At 33.1% G+C, this 16,667-nt stretch overlaps 1 protein-coding gene across 1 annotated transcript in view; it reads right to left on the reverse strand.

The window, feature by feature from the left end:
- The window catches only part of LOC150101048 (uncharacterized), a 42,688-nt gene extending 31,043 nt beyond the window's left edge, over nt 1–11,645 (reverse strand). The window contains exon 1 of the mRNA XM_090401584.1: nt 11,390–11,645. The gene's annotated coding sequence lies outside the window, so the exon portion shown is untranslated. The remainder of the gene's footprint in view (nt 1–11,389) is intronic.
- Nucleotides 11,646–16,667: the final 5,022 nt, after the last annotated feature.

Here is a 16,667-nt window from a genome sequence, read left to right on the forward strand (position 1 = left end):
TATATGAGTACCAACTGTGGTCGACGTAACGTGATGATAAAAAGAAAAACCTGTGAAACGGTCAGACAGATTATAAAAAGTCATCGGAACGGATAAAGAAGTGTTCAAAATGTTGGACATTCCTCCGGTAGCGGATCACTGGATTCGCTTAATTAGCAGTTCGGTGTCTACAGCTGTAGAGGCCTGTGCCTGAGCATCTACTGATCTATACACAAGCTAAGTATGTACATCCAAATCTTGCTACATACAAGATAAGCCTTATTGTCCCAAGCTTCCGTGGTACAGTGCTTGTTGTGATTACAAAGCTGCGAGTAAAATGTCTTGTTTTGCTTTTACTACAGCGTATCATCCAATCTTTTAAAGCGCAGTAGAATGAACAGCAATTTATCGGTATTCTGGACAATTTTTGTACTGCATATTTTGCAGCGTCTGTATAGTAACTATTCGGTTAAGTATTAACATGATACTGCACCATGTCACGCGCAAGGATAGTGGCAGAGGGTTTGAGAAAATGGGAGTGTAGAGGCTAGAATGATCAGTACAGAAACCCAATCAGCGCCTCTGGAAGGCGTTAGAATGTCGGCTGAAGTAAGATTAATGCGTCCAATTTGTCCAGCTTTACCACAGAACAGACACTATCTGCTATTTGTAAAGAGGAATTGGCCAAAATACCTATTTATAAACATTTGAGCGGAAAGCCTATCTAGAAGAGGAACAATTGTGTAATCGCGGGCAACGATGCGCTAAGGGTGATAAAATATCCAAGATGTCAAATTTTTTCAACAAATCATGATTTGAGTACAATTTAGAAAAAAAAAGTTATACATAATAGCCAGTGTCTGTGTGTTTTTTCGTATTACATATTATAACAACAATACTGATTTTAAAAATATATTCAAAGATAATCCGTCACTGCATATCTCATTCGTAGAGATTTAAAATATATATATTAAAAAAGAGTTAATCCATCGAGAGAAAATATATGAATAGTAGTTTATTTTATTACACTGGATTATTGTTAAAAAGCATACCTTCTTTTGAAGAGTAAATTATGACTTTTGCATCTGTAGATTAAGTACACCCAGTGAAGAGTTCTGTTGTACCTGTCGGCTGCAAACAACCCATCGCGTAAATACATATTACATTATCTCTTAATGATGTAATTTATCTGCTGCATTTAACCAACGCATATAGAGGGCGTGTACTTGAGTAGTATATTTAGCCTGCAGCGTAATAATATATGTAACTTTCGACCATGAAAAGAAATTAAAATGAGTTAAAAACTTCGGTAATTTATCTGAAAGTGTATATTTTCAAAAATGGGAGTTTTGATTCCTCTCTTCGTAAAATATCTGCTTTTGAATTGCCTTCTACTTCGTTTTTGTTTATTAGCTTTGCGTAATGAATATGAAATTATATATAATAATTCCTTTTGCCAGTACCAAAAAAAAAAAGGGGGGGGAACAGGTGGTTTATTTCAATATTCAAATAACTAGGGGTGAAAAAAAAGTTTTATGTAAAATATCTGCAAAGTAGTAGCAAATGATGATGATAAAGAGAAAAATAGCATTTAATTCATCTGAAGACTACAAATAAGTGTCCATAGGAACTTTCCATTTACTGCTTGTTCAAATGGATCACAAAAAAAAAAAAAAACTTTTAATCGAGTCACATCAAAGCATAGTTGCTGACAGTCGTACACAACTGCAAAGCATTAGAGGCTTACGTTGTTTCAGTTCAATGTCTTTGTAACAAAAAGAAAAATATATATATGGATAACTAAGTAGATATATGCAAGGGAGTTTACAATTCACTGCTTTTTGTGTGGAGTAATTCAGTGATTATCTAATAATAGTAAAACCATGAATGAATCACTGTTATATCTTTCTTCTTTCGTACGATACGTCTTGCAAATGAAATTTATAGGTGTCCGTGCATAACATACATTCCCCTACGCTTGTGTCGCAGCGTATGCATGTGTTATTTTTTTTATTGCAATAAACTAATCATTCCTAAGGCGGAGCGAATGGACTAGGTACTCAACGTTGCTATGTTTATGCCCAGAATGTTAAGAAGTAGGTGCTTCAAAGCAATTCTACTAGCGATCTTAAATTTCTTAAAACATTCTAACGGATAATGAAACTTCGGCTGACAAGAACTAAATGCCAAAGTCTTCCGGAATTTCTAACATTACTGTCCAAAGAAAGTATGACAAATGATATCCAATGTGACGAAGGTGCAGATAGCATTCTTTGGCCATACATTTATGCCCCGGGGTTCGAACAGTTAATCACACTTTCTATCTGAGTAGCCTACAATGACTACAACGTGAACTGAAAGAATAAGTGCATAACGAAGACGTGAATGTGAACGATACTACATCTTTCATTAGTGGAGGAATCGAAGAAAGGAAGGGAAGGGAGAGGGACTATAACCAGTGACCTCCAGACTTTCGGATCCTCTTGTAACAAGCTTTCTCTGAATCAGTTCAGTATTTTTGCTGGACTCTTCGATGAGCCCACTCAAGCTCTCGAGCCTCTGAGTTCCAGAATGGTAGTTAGGAATCTGATTATAAGATTTCAATTTAAGAATGATTCCTAGCTATATGTTTCGATGTTGTTCGTTTCAAAGGACAAAGGAATTATCCCAGAAACCAATGTGGTCTCCTCCTTTCAGCCTTAATCATCATACCACGATGTGCATAGCTTCTTCTTCTTCCTCCTCCTCCTCCTATCATAGATCTCAGGCCAAGTGGCCTGTTCCGGTCTTATGCCATCGCTTTATTGGTCTTCCAATTCTTCTTTTTCGTTTATTTTATATCTATATAGTATTTCTGCTATTGTCCATTCGATTTAAATGTTCTATTTTGTTTATATTTACTTATATATACTGGTTTCAAAACTGTGATAATAATTGGCGTCGATCCTGTGAGTCCAGCCTGCCGGCAAAGCTAACTGAACTTTTTTTTTTCTAAATTAATATTCTGCTTAATTATTATATTTGTAAATTAAATTGAGAACGGGCATGTTAATGTGAAATAGTTATATAAGTACTGATGTATCAATACACTTAAGTATCGATACATTTATATCAATACTTATAAGCATTTATATGAAAACTGTTATAAATATAGTAGTGGTTTATAATTTCTAGATAAAATAAGACTATTATACAAGACGGCATTTAAATAGGCTCAAGATTCAAATATGCAAGACTTTCTACTGAGGAGGGCGTGTAGCCCTCATGTCGCGAACTGCGAAAATAGACGAGCGATAATTACACTTTTCACTTCTAAATCACATACCTCTAAAATTATTAGGCACGCCTTAAATTACTCGACTGTATTTTACATATCTACTGGGAGTATCTTCCCCTCCTGCTTACTACTGCTGTGCCTCGTCTCGCTCCACTTCAGTATGTAGTTCTCTTCGTTGCAGATGATGCCCCTTGATGCTTATATATATATATATATATATATATATATATATATATAATGTGTGTGTGTGTGTGTGTGTAATTTTATCATGTCTCTGTCATTTTTTGTATAATTCTTTGCCTGCGATACCTGAAGAAGTTGAATCATTCAACGAAACTAGTCATATCTTAATATTAAACCTTGTTGTTTTTTCATTCTCGGTATATAGTCATTTAACTAATTATATATATATTCAGGATACCAAATAATTTTATATAAACTTGGTTTTTAATCCTATTTCCCAAGTAAACAAGTCAAGTTTGCGCCTGCAAGTAGTGCAAGTCTGAGGCAACTTAGACTTGCACTACGTGCAGGTAGTTTTATATATATATATATATATATATATAACGATAAATTTTAATAACCATGTATAAAACTCGGTTACCAATTAACTGCTTATAGTTTTCGTTTAAGTTTTTAATATTTTTATTTATTTATCTCTCAGTATATACGACTATATATATATATATACTTATTTCTAAATATGAATATTAATATAGTTTAAATGACTATAACACCGAGAATAAAAAAGAATAAGGTTTAATCATTTAAACTATATTAATATTCATAACATTATTTACCGAGTAAATATAAACTCCGATATTATATATATATATATATAATTTATATTTGATTAAAGTTTATAAGGCAGAACATCGGAATAAGTTGATCACATTTATTTACTTAGTAACATGACGTTTCATCCCAATTGCACAGGATTTTTTTCAGGTGTAAACATACAGACTAATAGACAAAACGGTAACAAAGGTGACAACTGTTATGCAGTTATATAAAAGAGACTGATGTTGTTAAAAAACGTTTAATTTTCTTGTCCATAAAAGCTCTGGAATGACTTCTAATGGGACTACATTGATCAAGTACATATAATAAACAACTATGTTATACCAACTAGTTTCACCAACTAAGGCTGTTGGCATCTTCAGGGTACATAACTGATGTAAGGCACTAAAAAGTAAAAAACTGTTACAAACTATAATCAACCGATTCCAATTATATTAGACAAAGAACAGAGCGTGTACAGTACATGCACAGAGCGTGCATGATATCACTTGTTGTTATTTAGGAACGTTGTATAGTTGCCACTGTAATTCAGTTCTAGTGAGTTAAGAGATCTAATAAGGGTCTTCCAGATCACGGGCAAGATTAGTTCCTGTTAAGGTTTTGTATACAGCGGCAACTGCTGTGGCTTCTTTAAAAATTCTGGAGCGGAAGTCCTCCTCTATGTAAGGAATTGTGTTTCTATCCCATTCTATGATATGGTTCGTTCTTGAGAAATGAAAAGCTAACCCCGATTTTTCTTCTCTGTTATTATTGACGTCACCAATGTGTTCTTTTTGCCTAATTTCAAGGCTCCTTGAAGTCTGGCCGATGTAATTCAAGCCGCACGAGCAGGGTATGTTGTAAACGTCAGCATATTTGAAGAAAGGATGGCTATCTTTTACTGATGTTATTTTTAAAAATTTCTTATTTTTTAAGAGACTGATGTTATTTTTAAAAATTTCTTATTTTTTAAGAGACTGATGTTATTTTTTAAAAATTATTTCTAATTGTTCCGAACGTTATGAATGTTTACGCATTCACGTGAACGTTCTTGACTAATGAAGGATGTAATGAGACAAGTTAATACTTTGATTAATATTTAAAAGTTTAGGATCTAATGCTATTTCCAAAGATATATATATATATATATCATCAGCAGCAGCAGCAGCCATTATCGATCCACTTCTGGATGAAGGCCTTTCCAAGATTACTCCAACACACTCTCTGTCCATGGCTCTCCTTTTCCATGTCACTCCTGCAAATCTGATGGTATCATCAATCCACCATGATTTCGGTCGGCGTCGTGGTCGTTTTTCCTCTCGTGGAATACAGTCCAATACTTCTTTTGTCCATCGCTGATGTCTTTGGGCAATATGCCCAGCCCGTTGCCACTTCAGATGTTTCACTCTTCCTATGATGTCAGAGACTTTGGTTTGATTTCTTATCCATGTATTCCTTTTGTGATCCAATATTGTGATACCAAAAATACTTCTTTCCATACTAAATTGTGTTGTTCTTAATTTTTGAATTTCCTTTGCATTCAGTGTCCATGTTTCACAGCCATATGTCAGTGTAGGAAGAATACACTGGTTAAAAACCTTTCTCTTTAAGCATAATGGTAGTGGGCTTTTGAATATTGAATGTAATTTTCCAAATGCTTTCCACCCAAGCATCGCACGCCTTTTAATTTCATCAATGATATTTTGTTCCATTGATATCTGTTGTCCTAAGTATATGTAATGATCTACTTGCTTAATTTCCTCATTATTGATTTTTATTATTTCTGGTTGGACATAACTACTGAACATAACTTGGGTCTTCTTTAGGTTTATGTTTAGGCCTGCTGCTTTAGGCCTCGCATCCATGAGCTCCAAATTGCTAGCAATTTGGAGCTCATGGATGCGAGTCTGTAATTCATGTGCAGTTGAAGTAAAGATAACTATGTCATCTGCAAAGCATAAATAGTTTAAATATCTACCATTTATCTTCAGACCTTTCCCTTCCCAATCAAGAAGTTTGAATATTTCTTCTAGGCACGCTGTGAATAATTTTGGAGATAATGTGTCTCCCTGTCTTATACCTTTCTGTATTCCCACAGTAGAGATGTTTCCATTGAAATGAATTGCTGCTGTGGCATTGGTGTATGCTGATTTGATGGTTCTGATGTAGGGCTCCTCCACTTGTTGGTTTCGTAATGCTTTAAGTATTGCACAAGTTTTAAGTGAATCAAAGGCTTTCTCATAGTCAATAAAACAGACATAGTGGTAATTGATATTCATTACACCGTTCAATAATCTGCTGTACAACTTGAATATGGCCCATTGTACTAAAGCCCCTTCGAAAGCCTGCCTGTTCTTTTGGTTGTGCTAGGTCCAGAGTCGTACAAAATCTATTAGCTAAGACTTTTGTAAACACTTTGTAGACCACTGATAGTAGACATAGGTCGGTAGTTCGTCAAGTCTTCTATCTCACCTTTTTTATGTATCAGAATTAGGGTAGTTAGCCTTCTTCCATGTTCTTGGTACATCATTTTTCTTCAGGTATAAAGTAAATAGTTTTGCTAAGAGTTCGTAGATTATTTTCCACTTGTTTTTAGAAGTTCAGCTATAACTCCATCTTCACCTGCAGCTTTCCCATTTTGGAAGCTTTGGATGCTCTGCATAACTTCTTCTGATAGAATCTGTGGTACTTCAGCTGTGTTGTAGTTTTCTTCTTCATTTAATTCATCATTCTGGTATAATATCGAGTGGAATTCTTCAATTCTTTTTGCTATTGCATATCTATCTCTGGTGATGGTCCCGTCTTGTAGTTTGACTGTAACCATCTGTTTGCTGTTGGCTCTTTTGAGACTATGGTTGTTGTTTTCAATTGTTTGTTGTATGAATTTACAATTGAATTTTCTTATTTCTTCTGTGATACGTTTTCTGATTGTTTTGCACAATTCTGTGTATTCAATTTTATTCTGTAGGTTAATTGATTGTTTCATTTCTCTTCGTTTCTTCGTAAGCTGTTTTGTTTCTTCAGAGATTTTGTCTTGTTTCTGTTCTGTGGTATCAGCTATTTCAAGTGAGCATTGTAAAAGGTTTTGGATAATAATAGCATTACTTTCTGATAGATCAGCATTGTCATCTATAATAAGATGTTTAAATCTATTGTTTAGTTCGTGTTGGTATATATCTTTTTTAATGTTGAGGTTGTGTACATCTATGTTTTGCTTTGATTTACTAAACATTTTTCTTCTTTCTTTTTGGCAGTTTATTTGAATCTTACTGCGTACCATACGATGGTCACTTCCAATGTTGCAGGTGTTTATAACAGAGCAATCTTGAAAGATGTTTTTCTTATTGCTGAGGATAAAGTCAATTTCACTAGTTTTTCCGTTTGGACTTTTCCATGTCCACTTTCTATGTGTTTTTTTCTTGAAGAAGGAATTCATGATATACAGGTTTTCTTTTTCTGCAAATTCTATTAACCTTGCTCCTCTGTCATCTCTCATGCCATATCCAAAATTTCCCATTGAGCTTTCATCGGAATGTTGAATTCTAGCATTAAAGTCTCCCATTACAATTCTCAAATGATGTTTTCCTTTATTGTAGAGCTGGGATATATCAATAGAAGGCTTCAATTTCTTCATCAGTATGACTTATTGTTGGTGCGTAGACTTGGACGATCTTAAGAGTGTATCTTTTCGAGATTTGAACAACAATACTTGCTATTCGATCGGATACACTATCAAATTCTATTATGTTGGTTTTCATTTTTTGTTGATCAAGAATCCAACTCCACTGATTCTTTCTTTATCTTGACCTCTATAATATAATATTTCTTCATTTTTTAATCGAAGAATTTCTTCACCATTACGTCTGACTTTGCACAGTCCAAGAATGTCCCATTTTAGTCGCTTTAGCTCTTCAGTTAGTTCAGTTAACCGTGCTTCACCGCTCAGAGTCCTACAGTTTAATGTTCCAAACTCTAGTTTCCAATGGCAGCATGATCTGGTTACCCGGGGATTCTTAGCACCCTCTGCCTTCATGTTTAACTGCCTGCTGCCATAAGTAGTAACAATATGGCCTCCGGGGAATGAGGGTCATTTTATTTCTGTTGGATTCATCTTAGAAGGTTAGGCCATTAATTCACCACGCTGGCCAAGTGTGGGTTATATTATATTTATATTATACATATTTTTAAAAACTTTAACGAATACTATAACGCAGTTAATTGGTAACTGAGTTTTATAGATGGTTATTAAAGTTTATCATTATTATTATTATTTTAGATTATTTCTTATGAAAAATCTATGGGCTTAAATGCAAACTTAATATTAACGCAAGTTAATAATGGAAATAATAGATACGGACATCTGCAATATAACAATGGCACGAGCCTTGACAATATTCCTTATTTATTACAGCAATGACAAGAACGGATACAAATATTTTCACAGTGTTCTAAATCTTTTTTTTTTTTTCGTGGTTCAGTAGATGCTCTCTACTTCAGAAGTAATCCTTCTGTTAAATATTGTATCTCAGACCAGTTAAATCTCCTGTCACCTGAATAAGTCTGAATTATTTTACTTTTATGTTACGTTTCCACTAACAACCTGTTTGTATCTGTTAGGGGACAGCGAACATACTTCATACAGAACAAAGTTCTGTATAAAGTATGTTCGCTTCCAATAACACTTGCGGTGAAGTTTTCTCCGCAAGTGTTATTGGTTAATAAAAATTACGTCATCACTAATGTAAATAAACATTATAGAACTAAATGATGTTAGCCCCATCTATCGAGTAGCAAACTGTATTAGAATTAATTTAATTATCAATTTGCTAAATCTACAAGTACCCAAGAATTTTACAGGGGTGAAATGAATAGCAAAGACTGCTCTTTAAAAGAACACCTATTAATATTCCGTTGAAAATTATTTTCGTAGCCTGCAATTAAGACATTTGTTACTCGATAGATAAGACTATCTGTTTATATACTATAACATCTATATCCTAATTTATCATATTATAAATAATTTATCTTTAGAAATATATTTGAAGCAGCTGAACTTCCTACTTAAATAATTACAGGATTTTTTGGAAGGAAAGAAGAAATTCTTAATGCTAATTATGTCATAATTTAATTAATTATGATAATATTACTTTTCACATACCAGCATGCAGCGTGAAATAAATTCAGCTTGAGTGAACTTGCTATACCATTACGTCATTATCTTTAGAAATATATTTGAAGCAGCTGAACTTCCTACTTAAATAATTACAGGATTTTTTGGAAGGAAAGAAGAAATTCTTAATGCTAATTAACTCATAATTTAATTAATTATGATAATATTACTTTTCACATACCAGCATGCAGCGTGAAATAAATTCAGCTTGAGTGAACTTGCTATAACATTACGTCATCACTTATGCGAGAAAATTTTGTAAAAGACAATCAGTGTATTACAATGAATTCAAGGGTATGTTGTTATTATGACGTTCTTGAATAAATGAGATGAAATTTAACTTTGTTTTTGCACTAAAATATCAGTTTGAATACTAAGAAGTAAGAAAATTAATCCTATTTCGAGTGTGAAGATATTTTGTGTCAGCTATTAACACGTCTGATTTGAAAGGATTGTAATTATTCTTGTTTCATCTGACGAGTCTTACACGGCGCTTGAGTATGGTGCTAGAACTTTTTTTTCTTTTTTGCAATGCAGAGAAGTCTAAAATTATGGATTTACGTAACTGGTAGGCAAGGGTAGCTAGCGGAAAAATGCGACGTGTAAAGGCACGAAAACTACATGCCAAGAATACAGATTTGTTGAAGTGAACTTCAGTGAAATAAAATGGCAAAAGCTCTCTCGAATTATTAAAATTTGGTCGAAGAATTTTATAAATAACTATAAAAATATAATACATTTTTAAAAATCTTTTTATACAGTGCTGACTTTTGTAAAAGACGGTCATTGAATCCTACTCAGTAATCCAGTGGGACTCAATTACCCAATATAAAATAAAAAGAAATATAAATAGAAAGTGGCTAAAACACACAGAAAAATAAACCAGCAGGTCATGATATATCCTAAGGGAATAATTAAATAAAAAATGCAAAAACAAGCTTTAACAAATTAAAATATTCAATTTATTTCAAAAAACGTTCAACTTTCTCTGATCTGATTAATATAGTTAGGCGGGAAATATAGTATAGAATTCACATATAATAAATAAAAAATAATTATTTTCGTTAATTTATAAATTTATGGATAACTAGTTATAACATTAAAATCATAGAAAATATCTGGAAGGATTGATTCGCTATAAGAGATTTTCCTCATCTAGATAAGACAAGTCTTTGAAGATATTTTATTTGAATATATTTTGAGGAACTAATATAGACTGATATAGTATATAAACAGTAACAAACAATATATATTGTTAAATTTAAAAAAAAAACAAAAAAAAAAAAAAAATATATATATATATATATATATATATATGTGAATGAGTATGTGAATGTGAATGTGAATATATGAGTATGTGAATAATAGAAATATATATATATATATATTTCTGTTATTCACATACTCAAAGAAATAACTACTAATTAGAAATGGACTAATTTGGGTCTAAAAAATTAATCTTCGTAAAAAAAGAATCTCGATGAGGAAAAACAGAAATCTTTAGGGAAAAGCGAATCTGGATGAGTGATGCAGGTGGTATTCCCTCCTCACAATAACACCGTCATGATTCATTAGCTTACAAAAAAAATAAAAAATAAAATAAAATAATTTAATTAAATAAATCTAGCTTTCTCTCTTGAGGTTTTTGATGTTTCTTGGAAGTTTAAAAATCAAAATTGAGACGAATAGTTGTACTAATTAGTAGTAACCATTGTTCATTAGTCATAATCGGTGAATAATTGAGATTTAATCTATTAAAAATAAAAAATTTTAAAAAAACTTTGCCGGACTCACGATACTATGGGTATACCTTTTGTAGATGGAAGTTACATTTTTAATTAGAGTGTTAAAAAAAATCTATTACAAATTTTGAATTTATTTCTCAATTAGTACACCGTAGTATCTGGTTAACGTTCATAAAATTATTCCCACGAATTTTGCTCAATGCACAAAAACAGTATAAAAATTTTTTGTTTTTAAATGATGCTAGCCTCGTTCAATGAAATGAAAGAGAAAATTTTTGAACTAACATGAGACAGATAAAGGCGCGAAATTCAAGGATTTTGGCATGGTACACTGCCCGTAATATTGTACCACCTTTGCCTTCACTCGTGTTTCATGCCGTGACCTTTCACTCAAATCAGCAGAAGATTAGCTAATAGAAAGGATGATGCTAGGCTTACCTTCGCGTCTTGTTTTGATGCGCGTGCATTTGGATAGTACTGCGCACATAAGCAAGTTGGGGATGATTTCTCTAAGTGCACCATGCAGGAGAGAATCACAATCGGCTACTAAAAAATGTCAGAAGATCTTAGAAAAACAAATTTCCGGAAATGTACCGACTCAAGGAAGGTTACCATAGAAACTACACGTGAATTCAACTGAATTGGGATTCTTCCTACAGAATCGTCCTGTTCCTGGAATCAGGACAGATACGGAGGCCGGCGTTTCTCCAATCACACCTGTTAAGTAACTGGTTTCGCCAGACAGGTGCGTTCGCAGCCGGCGGCTTCAGAAACTACAAATGCGCATGCCTCGTAAAGATCGCCTAGTCCCACTCTCGCCTACCTAGTGACATAATTCCTTTTACGGTTTATGGCCTCGATGTTGTAGCGTTGACTCAATCCAGAGCAACAGTTAGGATCCGTGGATTTTTTATTTTTCTTTCCTTCTATTTTTTTATTCATTTATTTTATTTATATGCGTGTATTATTCGACGTGCACAGTTTGTATTTATATCGCTTCCCCCTTCTCCCTTATATAGCAATGTGCGGTAAATATTATTGGTTATGACGAAGTGGATATAGAAGTTGAAATATCTCTAAGACTATTTGTATTAGCTGTAAATATTAATAACGCTGAAATCATGGTCGTGTTATTTATTATTTATTTTTTTTTATTTTTCGCATAAATGTTTCTTACTGAAAACACTGGACGGAAAAGGAACTTGTAATACTCATTACGAAAACTCCCTTCCCCCCCCCCCATTAAGTGAAAGTAAAATAGTGATCTTGAATGCATACGCTTATAAACGAGTTCTCTCGCCCAAGGTCATCAAGAATACCAGAAAACAAAGCCATTTAAGATATCATATAAGGCGTCAGAACCTGTGAACGAGTATTTTGCGATTAGGCAAGTCTTCAACTAAACGATCCTTCATGAATAAGTAAGAAATTACTGATTAATTTTCTTGTTAGCATTAAGTGGTTGCTAAATCGTACTTACGTTAATGGATTGTTACGTACAATATTTTCTTCGTGTCTAATGAGATTAAACTACGATTTTATAGATGAATTTATACATAGCTTTGCGTTTTATAGTTAATATTCTGCCTGTTACAGTTTACGCGTTAATATAGAATGCAACTATTTCACAATAGACATATCAAAATACTAAACTGGGCTAGAGTTCATACGGGTTTTAGCTTAGTCGAGCATTAACGCCCCCTATGCAATTAGCGTGGCTTCTTTTTTTATATTATTATTTTAATAATAACTGCAATTTACGCTATGTTATTATTCTCGATGGCTGATATTTGCAAAGCGTAGAATTAATTTTTATTAATTATTTTTATTGTATTTTATGAATTACTTTGCAAATTTAGGCAAACAGGTCATGCCGATGGGACTGTAATAATAATAATAATAACTGTAAAAGGTGAGGGGGGGTACCGTTATATGATATCAAGAATGCGCCATAAAAATCCTCGATTTCATAATGAAATATTTTTTCACCTTAGGTTGTGTAAAATGTATATTTAACTAGGCAGAGATATTTCTGGCCTAGAAAAGATCTAGATTTAATAAAGGATTCAATTATTAACAATATTCAAGTCTTTATTTATAATCTGGCTAGAGTCGAGATAAAACCCTTTGACTTTGCAAAGAATGCGTGAGAGAGCATTCTTTATCGAAGAACGCCCGCCTGAACATGATGTAACACGATTTAAAATTTCTTTTCTTTACGTGATTATCTGAGTACAGCAAGCGTATGATAATTTGCTTTCGTAGGAAGCAATCTATGGATTTAAATTTTTATGGATATAAATAGTAAAATACATCATAGTTTACATCCTAATCTATAGATGGCGGTAGGGTGTTATTAAGAGTGAGTTTTCTTTTTGTTGTTGTTGTTGTTATAAGGGATCGAAGTGAAAAGCTCAGTATTACTTTCTACCTTCGCTTAATCTGGTGTCAAAATTTCTTAAGTTCTTCCCATCCATCCACACAAACAAAAGTAAAAAAAAAAAAAATTGTCTGAGTTTAAAAAAAAACCGTTCTGCACAGACTGGATAAGAGATTTTTAATAAAAAAATATAGCATTTTCACATCATAAACTTCTATAAAACTGGTATAATTAAAATTAAATTAGAGCCATTTTTAAAATTAACGTAAGTGCACTATAATATTTCCAGTGTTCTGTGCAATGAAACAGTCGTGAAGAGGGTACCAGTTTTAAGTATGCCCCGGCAAGATATTAATTTCTCACATCACGTGCTAATACGACAGTGACTATTTGGGTTACGTGACGAATATTAAGAAGGCGAGATGGTGAAGCCAGTTACTTAACTCCTTCAGACTATAAAACAACCATAAACAATTTCTATAATAAATGCTGGCTGGGCTATCTCGACAAAAAGACTAGATTTCTCTCAATGGATGCATTATCAAAATTTTAGCTATTGGTTTGCATGTTAAAAGTGATTTTTTTTTTTTTTTTAATATTAGACATCTACCTAATCCATTCATTTTGTTTCTCCAGATAATACAAACACAAGAAATTAACTGAAATCAGGGAAATACCGCCATGTATCTTAACGTAAAAATAATGAATAAAAAATAATAAAAAGTGTTAAAAGAAAAACGCCGAAACTTCCCTGATTTTCTCCTTTTGTGAACACTGCTTACAATAGTCTAATTAATACATTTTCTTCTATTTTCATAGAAAAAAAATGTGATTTTTAAAAGATACTAGGTGGAATTAGTATCTAAACATCAGAAATATTAACGGTTACTGATTAACGCTAATTTTGAATGGCAATCAATGCAATAATTGCTACAAATTAGCGCTTTGTCATATTAAGGAATCCAATAGTAAAAAAAAAAGTTACGTAATATTTAATGCAGTTAGAAAATTAGTAAAACTTCTGACCACCTCTATTCTGCATGAACTCACCTTGTTCTCAAAACCTGTGGAAAATATTTTTGTAGAAGAACAAGCTGAATTCAAGCTAAATAGGGATTGTCAGGATCCGATTTTCACTTTAAGACAAGTGGTTGAGAAATCATAGGAATATAACAAGGATCTTTATTTGAGTTTTATAGATCTGAAAAGAAAAGAAAAAAAAAAACATATGAGAAGGTGAAAAGAGAAAAGCTGTAAACTGTTCAAAAAGCTACATTTATAAGGTGTAAAACGGGATGTTATATTTACGTGGTCTTTATTTAAGATGTAACAATCAGAATTACAGAGGTATAAAATCAGGTGTAAGACAAATTAAGGGTGCGCGCTGTGGCATTAAAAGTGATATCAAAATTGGATATGAAAATGCAGATGACGTTATTCCCCTCATTAAAGTCAAACAGGACTTCTTAACTACATTGAATAATTAATATAAAAAAATTGGTATAAAAATGAGAAAAATAAAAAAGACAAACAGTATGAAAATATGTAGAAATACTGAAAACATCAGCTGCTTCCTGAATGGAGAACTTATAGAACAAGTAAAACATTTAAGTTATTTAGGCATAGTTTTTAGTGACAATGGCAAATTGAAAATGAAAATAGATAATAAAGTAAACAGAGATGGTATGGTTGGGGGGTAGGCAATTGAATACATTAATATAGAATAAGAGCGAAACGATTCAAAACACTAAACTAGCTGTATACACAACAGTGCTCAAACCAATTATAGCTTACGGATCTGAGAGCTAAGTTAGAAATAAAAAAAAAAGTCAATAAAAGACTAGAAACCAGATATATAAGAATTTGAGGGGAAAAAATGGTTAGGGATGTGAACAGACGGCGTTTAACTTCTCTCAAGGACATAATGTGAACCTCCGTAGCTCAGTCGGTATAGACGAAGCCCTTCGGTCGGAAAGACCTGGGTTCGATTCCCGTCCAAGTAGTGAGGAACCTTTATCTGGTCTCTTTCGACTAAAAGTGAGTTAGGCGGTCTCATACGGAGGTAGAGAATTTTTCACCCTGAAACTCGGGTTTTTCGTCCCCCAAAACAGGCAAACTGGTCCCGTGAACACACACATCTGCAGACATAGGGGTCAACCACCTTATCCTCGAGACGTTTGCGGTTGTGAAGTCCACAGCTAAAAAGCCTCAGTGATTCGTGAAAAAGCTTAAGACAAGACAAGGACATAATGTACGTATTCTAGGCTAAACACCCAATCTATGTTCGCTTCAGTTAGAGGCTACTTGAACTTTATGTAGATTAAGCTAATCTAGGCCAAGTTTTAACTTAGCTGGATTTATCCACACGATGATCTGGATGTTCTTTCACACAGGATTAAATGGAAGAAGCACTATGAAGCACTCTCCCAACTTCAACAAATATACAGTAGATGCATTCATTTACCAAAAATTTGGGAAGCAGTCATGTCTAAGATTAAATAGCCTGACTAATCCAAATTAACTTTATGGTTATCCCGTTCATAGCGAATGCCATGTTAGTACATTACTTTTGTTTCGTTACACTTTGACTTCTTCCTAATGATTTAGTTTAGTCTGTGAGTGCTTGTCAAATTATAATTTGTATTCTGAAGATGCTGGGTAGAAAACCGGTGAAATGTTAGTAAGTTCAATCAATTAATTTATTTTTTCCTCTCTTGATGTTGTTTATACTATTAATTGATATTATGAATAATCAAAAATACCCGTCTTTCTATAAAAAAGACAGGATTTGTCTTTCTGATAGCAACCTCCGAAGATCTCTTTAGAGGTAATCTCTGCGTCATTTGAATCAGGTTTCGGAGCAATCGTGGAAATTATTACACTGTTTAAAATAGTTTCATTTTCTTTCTATATATCTCTGTAAATATATATATATAAATAAATCTTCTAACGCCTCTTCACTTCCTAGAGGAAATAGGCGGCGTTCTTTTAACCCTAACAATTTGGAAATCCGTAGACCAACCGGTTTTTCACCTTTTACCATCGCGAGAGTTGAGTAAATGTTTGCTGGCATGCTAGAAGGGGGAAAAAAAAAAGAAAGAAAGAAAGAAAGAGAGAGGTCTGCTGCCTCTAGACTTTCTAATTTTAACTAGTAATGTGTATGTTTCTATGAGTGTATTCTATAGTCGATTTTTCTGAGCTGTGCGCTTAAAAATTTTCTTCTGGAAATAAAATTTCCACAAGTAAAATATCCTTCTACTTTACATATAGTCTTTGGAATGAAACTGAAATCTCTCGATTTTTTTTTACAAATTAAAAATTAAATTTTAAAAAGTG

Source organism: Typopeltis vanoorti, chromosome 12, assembly GCF_054136105.1.
Source record: "Typopeltis vanoorti isolate ZY-2024b chromosome 12, IOZ_Tvanoo_1.0, whole genome shotgun sequence".
NCBI classification, from domain to species: Eukaryota; Metazoa; Arthropoda; class Arachnida; order Uropygi; family Thelyphonidae; genus Typopeltis; species Typopeltis vanoorti.